At 44.2% G+C, this 7,972-nt stretch overlaps 1 pseudogene across 1 annotated transcript; it reads right to left on the reverse strand.

The window, feature by feature from the left end:
• Positions 1–3,640: 3,640 nt before the first annotated feature.
• Positions 3,641–5,031, reverse strand: LOC307050803 (heterogeneous nuclear ribonucleoprotein K-like; annotated as a pseudogene). The gene has a single exon. The product of its transcript is annotated as a heterogeneous nuclear ribonucleoprotein K-like (transcript).
• Positions 5,032–7,972: the final 2,941 nt, after the last annotated feature.

Below are 7,972 nucleotides of genomic sequence, written 5' to 3' on the forward strand. Positions count from 1 at the left end.
GACCCTGGCTCCTAATCTCAAGGCAAACAAGGCCCCAAATCAAATCCATCCCAGAGGAACGACCCAGAGGACAGTTGGCATCTTTCCCAGATTCTTATTTAAGATCTTTTCCTTTTCCTGGGAGCTCCAACAAGTGGGGTTCCGGGTGGGGCCTGGTGACACTCTGTGGAGTCCAGCTTACACTTCAGATAATAAACAACCCCCTTCTCTCCCTCTTTCAACCCTGAAGCCCTTCCCCACTCTGCATTCCTCCCCTCTCTGACTCCCTGACCATCAAGGCCTGGCCTTAAAGTCTCACAGTTTTCTCTTTACCCTGCATGCCTATCAGCATCTCTCTATAATTGTCAGGGGTCAGGCAGACGCTTCCTCTCCCTAGAAGTGAAGGAGGATGTCCTCTCAGGCCATTTGGCTGAGCCAGCACCTTGTCACACACAGATGGATCCACTTTAGACCTGCTTGTAGGGGGGACCACCAGGCCTGCTCAGATCTCCAATCCTACATGTGATTCCTACTTTTCTGCAACTCTCTGGCTTTCTCACAACTCCACGTATCTGACCTCCCTAATTAGTACATAGGGAGAAATATACTTATCTGTACTTCATAGACAGATATATGCTTAATAAAGAAACGGAACCCCTGCTGGGTTCTGCAGGGTCCACAGTGAGCACCTGATTCCCAGGTAAGCGGTCTGGGGCCTGGAGGATCATTGATAGAGGCAGGGCCTTGGGGACTTGCACTTTTGCTAGCCCTGCCTTACATTATGTAGAGCATATTAAAATGCCTCCACGTTTCACTTTAAATATAAATTTGCCCTAAAATCATTTGAAATGACGTGGGGACATTTCTTTCTCTTCTTTCTGCTACAAAAATATATTGTAAAATTTTATTACATTTTTCATAAATAAAATAAAGAATAATATAATAAAAACCTGTGGTACTCACCACCAGCTTAAGCAGTAAAATGTTCCCAGGATAGTTGAAATATTCTGTGTACCTCTCTCTGGTACCCTCCCCTCCCTACAGAGGAAACTACCATCCTGAATTTTGAGTGTATTGTTCCCACTGATTTCCTTACACTTTATGTATTTTTCTGAAACAGATTGAAAATGTTTGCATTTTCAGCTCTATCACAGTGATTTACGAAAACAGTTTGTACAATTTTGCATTTGAAGTTATCTGGTTACAAGTTACTTACATTCCGATTGGTTCTGATTCTTAGTCCTCATCACTTAGACTCTTGTAGAATGAAAAAATCTAACATATAAATGGATTTCAAATGTTATTAAATGTTTGCGAAGACAGTTAAGGAAGTTGAAATAATAGTGTTTTGTAGACACTTCACAAGGCATTCACTAGCTTTGGTTTTGCACTTTTCCTTTCATATTTTGAGGCCAAATATTTTTTTCCCAGGTGATATAAATGTTTCTATTGATAGGAAAACCTCCTAGGCCTAGCACTTGTCCAGAGTCTCTGAGGGGCACAACAGGCTGGCTGTGCCCACCACAGAGCAAGAGGAGCAGCAAAATTAAGCTGACACTTTGGAGCACCCACTGAGCCAGGCCCCCCTGTCCTACCTAAGCCTTTCACATCTGCCTATGAATTCACTTACTCCTATAAGGTAGATGTTGCAGCCACCCCACTTTCTATTGGAGGAAATAGGCACCAGGCAGTCCTGTGCCAGGTGGAAAGGGGTGGAGCTGGGATTTGAACCCAGGCAGCTGCCACCCTTCCTCCTACTGCCTTCCATTTTCTGGGCCCCACCTGTACCGTACATGAACGTGTATTTTCTCAGAATCCTCTCAAGGACCAGGCATTGTTATCCCCATTTTATGAGGGAACCTGGCTCAGAGACTTGCTCCGGGTCACGCGGTTGAAAGAGGTGGCAGATTTGGGATTTGGATCTGCGCCTGCGTGATTCCAAATGCTGTGTGTGATTTTCGGGACACCGAACGGCTGCCCCCTCCCAACCTTGCCGCTTGGCAGCCAGGCCGAGTTCCCTCCGGTCCACACCTCCTCCCTCAACTCAGCCCTTTAGGGGAGGGAAGGATCTGCAGGTGTTAGGGGTGGGTGAAGAGGGGCACCGACCTAGCTCAACCTCACCCGGATTCCAGGCCTCTGTCGGCCCAGGGCCTCTGCCGTAGGGAGGGGCCTCTTTATCTGCAAGTCCTGGCACTGTGCCTCTTCCTCCCCTCCCCACCAGCTCTCCCTCCCCACCCCCCTTCTCTCCCTACCCCCCTCCTACCCAGGGTGGTGAGTAGGTGGTTAGAAGCAGGCCTCATTGCTTTCTGCTTTCCACGTGATAGTCTCAGCTGGCTGGCTCCCCTCCCCCTGCAGATCTCCTTTATCTTGAGCCATCAGAATCTCTCTGGAGAACACCCTCGCCTCCCCCAAGGTCACCTCCAGGGAGTTTGGCTCTTGCTCACTGAACAGGCCCCCTTCTGCCTGGAAATGGGGGATGGTTTTAAAGAGTCAGATCCTTCCCTGGGGTCTTCTACTTTCCACCCCAGGGAACAGAGTCAGAGTGAAGGTGGTGCGGGGGAGAGAAGGACCATGGCTTGGAACCAGAAGACTAGGGTTTTGTCTCTGGGTCTGTGCCTCATTCGTTGTATGGCCTTGGACTAGTCGCATCCTCTTTCTGGGCCTCAGTTTCCTCAACTAGAGAGCATGGCTGGACCAGGTGCTCTCCAAGATCCTTTTCTTCTAGAAGTGTATGACTAAATCTATACCCTGCCCTGCAACGTTGGATATGTGACAGGTATATATACATATAATTTTTTTTTCTTTAACTAGGAATACAAGCAAACCTGTCTCCTGCTATTTCAGGAAGAAGTCTCACTGACTTTTCAACCCAGAGAGGGAAGAGAAAACCAAGGTGAAACTAATACCTAGGGGAGAGAGGAGGAGCTCTCAGGCTGAAGCAGGAATGGGGAGGGAATTCCAGGGTACAATTTTGGAAGTACACTAGAATCAGAGATGGAGTTTTTTTGTTTTTGTTTTTGTTTTAATATTTATTTATTTATTTGGCTGCGTCGGGTCTTAGTTGCGGCACGTGGGATCTTGATCGTGGCACGTAAGCTTCTCTCTAGTTGTGGCACATGGGCTTAGTTGCCCCAGCATGTGGGATCTTAGTTTCCCAACCAGGGATCAAACCCGTGTCCCTTGCAGTGGAAGGCAAATTCTTTTTTTTTTTTTTAGGTTCACTAACTTTTAAAAAAAAATCATAAAACGTTTCTTACAAAAAAGCATTACATTCTGCACACTGCTCTGAATAGATGCCAGGGACATATGGACTATTGTTACTTTTCCTCCCTGTCCCACCCCTCCGGATGTTACAGCGACCACAAAGCAAAGTGTTCACAATAATTAGATGGGGGGACTTTTTTTAAACCACCAACAATGAACAAAAATTAAAATGCACTCACTCTGCCGCTGTTTCAAAATTTCAGTGTTAGTTTTTGCGTACCCTCCCTCAACCCCCAACCCTGTTTGTAAGGAACTAAAACATTTCATCTGGTGAACAGCAAAGATTTCACTATACCTCAAATTCAGAACACCTACGAGGTAGAGGAATGTTGGCTTTTCAAACAGAAGCAGATTAAAAAAAAAAAAGACGCAGGACTCCTTCAGTTCTTTACTAGTCTTAGAAAAATTTTCCAGAATACTGCTTCACACTGTTCTGCAGCAAATACTGTGCATTCTGTACCTGGTCCTGTGTTCCTGTAATGGTAATGATCTGATCTTCAGACCCTTCTAAAGGCTCATCAATTTTGATTGAAGCTCCTGACTCATGACGGATTTGTTTAATCCGCTGACCACCTTTGCCAATAATCAATCCAGCCAAATCTTTGGGAGTAGTTACTTGTGTAGTAATAATAGGTCCGCCAAGATCACCATATGAGCCATGACCCCCAGCATAGGAATAATCACATCCAGAGCCACCCTGTGGTTCATAAGCCATCTGCCACTCTGATGGGCTCCATGCATCTATTGCAGAGTCCCAGGTTTCATCAGTACTGAAACCAACCATGCCATCATAACGGTCTCCAGGTCTCCCTCTTCTGTCATAGGCTATTAGCTCTCCTCCTCTAGGTGGTGGTGGTGGAGGAAGAGGAAGATTCCGAGCTCTGCCACCACCCCGGCCCCCTCGTCCAGGAGGAGGTGGAGGAGGTCCTCGACGAGGGCTCCTATCATCACAATCTCTTCTGGATGGAGGCATGGGACGCCCACCCCGACCAGGAGGCATTCTGTCAAAACCACCTCTTCCCCGCATGGGAAATCCCACGGGACGTCCACGGCAGTCGTCGACCATCATTGTAAAACCACCATAATCATAGGTTTCATCATAAAAATTGGGATCATAAGGCTGAGCACGTCCCTTGATGAGAGACTCTAATATAACATCATGGATGATCTTTATGCACTCTGCAACCCTATCAGGTTTTCCTCCAATAAGAACGAATTTGTCAGTGGATTGAGGACAACATTCCTGGAAAAACTTGATTGTTGTCTGAGTGCTCTCTCGAAGTTCTTTGATTTTAGCACCTTTGACACCAATAATTCCTCCAGCCAGACTCTGATGAATCAACAGTCTCAACTCACAGTCAAAGTCGCTTCCTTTATAGTGTTAGTAATTTAAGCATTCCACAGCATCAGATTCGAGCGGGAGCTGGCTGGTTGCAGTGGGTGATGGCAACTGCAGGCCCTCTTCCAAGGTAGGGATGATTTTCTTCAGAATTTCTCCGATTGTTTCAATACTAGCACTGTTATTCAGTATGCGCTCGGGGCCACTGCTGTCTGGGACTGAAACACTGGCATTGTAGTCTGTACAGAGAGCCTTAATATTCTTGCCTTCTTTTCCAATCACCACCCCAGCATTCTTGCTCTGCAGCAGAATGCGTAATTCAACCATCTCATCAGTGTTTCTAGATCTTTTAAAAGCTTGTTCCTCTTCCTATCTTTAGCAGGGCGTTTATCAAATCCGCCATTGGTTTCGGTGTTGGGAAAAGTTTCCTTTGGCTGTTCAGTTTCCATTTTCTTGTATTAAAGGGACACACAGATCAGTTATTAAATATTTCCTTGCAGGGCAGAACTGAAGTGTTCTGGGCAGGAGCAACTGACACCCTAGTGCTGCAGTAACCAGGCAAGGCTACCATCCCTATCGGAAGGCGGATTCTTAACCACTGGACCACCAGGGAAGTCCCAGGGATGGAGCTTTTGAAACTGGGATACCTGAGCTGTACTCCAGACCAATTAAATCAGAATTTCTGGGCGTGGCCGTGATGTAGGTGTAACAAACCCAGTTAGAAGTAGTTGGAGGAGTAATAGTTATAAGAGGAGACCTTAAAAAAATAAGGTTGCAGTTATCAGCTGCCAGCAGACATTGTTTTGAGAATGGCTGGTGGCATCCCAAGTCTGACATAGCTCAGAAAACTCAAGTTCTTAGCAATACAAGGACTTGTCTAAAATCACACCCATAGTGTCACCTAGTTATTTCCTTGGATGTCTGAACCACAGCTACTCCATTTTGACTTTTAATTGTAATTCTCTCCTTAATAGCCAAAGCAGATGTCACTGTTAATGATGTTAGTGTTTCTCTGGGTATGAGACGATACAAGAGTTTGGGCTCATAAAATCTTCTCCTGAAAATATCTAACTATCTGAACGCTTGTTCCGCCAGTTTTTCCCAGAGCACAGAGTGCCTCATTCCTGATCTCCACCCTGAACTCCTTTCAGGGGGTGTTGAAGGTCAGCAGCTGCAGCGGCTCCTGATTTAATCTTTTTTTTTTTTGCGGTACACGGGCCTCTCACTGTTGTGGCCTTTCCCGTTGCGGAGCACAGGCTCCAGAAGCGCAGGCTCAGCAGCCATGGCTTACGGGCCTAGCCGCTCCGTGGCATGTGGGATCTTCCTGGACCGGGGCACGAACCCGTGTCCCCTGCATCGACAGATGGACTCTCAACAGTGGTTGAGAGCCACCAGGGAAGCCCTGATTTAATCTTTGTAGAGGCAGATGGCAAGTGCCAATGGCAAGTGCCAATTTGTAGGTGACAGGGCCTCCTCGTGGTTATAAATTTAACCATGGTTTGGGAGGCATTTTGCCCCATGGTGCCAGGAATGCTCATTCCCAGGTTTGGTGAAGATTTTGCTGATAGGCTACTCAATGTACTATTATTGGACTAGGCCTTACAAGCAGCAGAAAGTCTCTGGACCACCTGTCTTACTAGTCTCTTATGGTCTAGGAAAATATTCCCTCTTGTTGCTTCTTCTCCTATCTAGAGTTACACTCTTAACAATCACTGATCTCATATGGAACTATATATTTTCATTTTATCAGAGGCTCAGTCACACATTTGGTAATGTAAGAAACAACAATTTTGTAAAACAGGCAATATAAAAAAATATATAGCTAGCAGTATTAGTAAGTTCATAAGTAAGAATTAAGCCAAGAATTTCCATTAGGTGTGGCCCAATATATCCCAGGTCATCTGACTTAGTGTGTTCTGTACCAATCCTTATCTTTCCGGGAAATTATATGTTGGCACTGTCCATAAGGCACCCAGCCCAGTTTCCTAGTGTTACTAGACTGACTATCCTTAGTATGATTTAATTATTCCCAACATAGAGGAGCCTTTAAACTTAAATTACCATAGCTTGGTGCTAATTACATAAATCCATCCCATAATTGTGGGAGGTTTTATTCCTTAGCTGAAATTTTGCTTGTTGCTCTGATTGAGCTTGAGTAATAGAGGAAAATTCATATTTATGGCCAAGGTCAGAACAGGTATTATTAATTGGTTAGGTGAGGGGATCCCATCTAGTAGTATCAATAGTGGCCTGAACATGACTTAATTTTTTCTCCATAAAGTCTAAAGAATATTGTGGCCACACTGTCAAAAATTTCCTAAGGGCCAACCAATTAGAGCCTTGGAATGGAGAAATCTAGCAAGGAAACTCAGAAGTACTAGGCACAGGTAATTGGCCACAAACCCAACAACTGGACTGATTTTTAAAACTAGCATAGGATCATACCCATGATAGGAAAACATTTGATTCATATGCAGAGGTCTAAGAAGTCAAGAAAACATTATAAATGATCATACAAGTCAGGTCCAGGATCTTGGGCTGTCTACTTCTGATGTCATCTTCTTCTCTTCCTAGTGCAAGTGTAGTTTCTCCTCTCTTTGAATGTTGTTTTAAGGTGAGTTTGAGGTTAGCAGTCCTCTCTATAGGCCAGTCCAGTGCAGGGGCCCTGTTAGTGAGGTAGCCAGCCTAATTTATCTGCTAAAGCTGCTGGGAACCTAAGAGTTTCCAATCTCTGGAGGGAGCAGAGAGAGAGAAAATATAAATGTTTCAATCCTGGTTGCAAAAGTAATTTACCAAATTACCGTAAGCCATAATTAGTTTGAGGGGAAGATTTTCCTTACACCTGGAAAACACAGATTTAAACCAGTAAATTTTTCAGATAGAAACCATAAAAATTATAACCATATTTGTCAGTTCTCTCAGTCCTATGTAACTTATCCTTTTTGTTAACAGCTTTATGAAGCCATCAGGTTTTTCATTAGGATTCTTCAATTTCTTACCCAGTTCAGCATTATGGTCTGAAAGTCAGAAACTTGTATTAATCCAAAAGTCCTTTCTATAAGTCTTATGGAAGAGGAAGCATTTTTGCAAAGGTATTAGGGTGAAACTGTAAGTGTCTATAATGACAAAAGACTTAAGAAGACACATTTAAAATCTGATTACAATGCAATTGACAAAGTAACTTGGTTATTGTTGTGACATACAACACTTTAAGATAATAATTAGAATTATCACTGATAACATTTTACCAGGACATATCAGATCTTTAGGAATTCCATATAATTTACAAATTAGCCTCAGCAATATTATCCAAAGACACATACTGAGACATATATACATATCCAGACAGACACAACGAGAGATCTAGCTTCATTTTCTAAACTTAGTCAT

Source organism: Hyperoodon ampullatus (assembly GCF_949752795.1).
Source record: "Hyperoodon ampullatus genome assembly, chromosome: 3".
Taxonomy (NCBI): Eukaryota; Metazoa; Chordata; class Mammalia; order Artiodactyla; family Ziphiidae; genus Hyperoodon; species Hyperoodon ampullatus.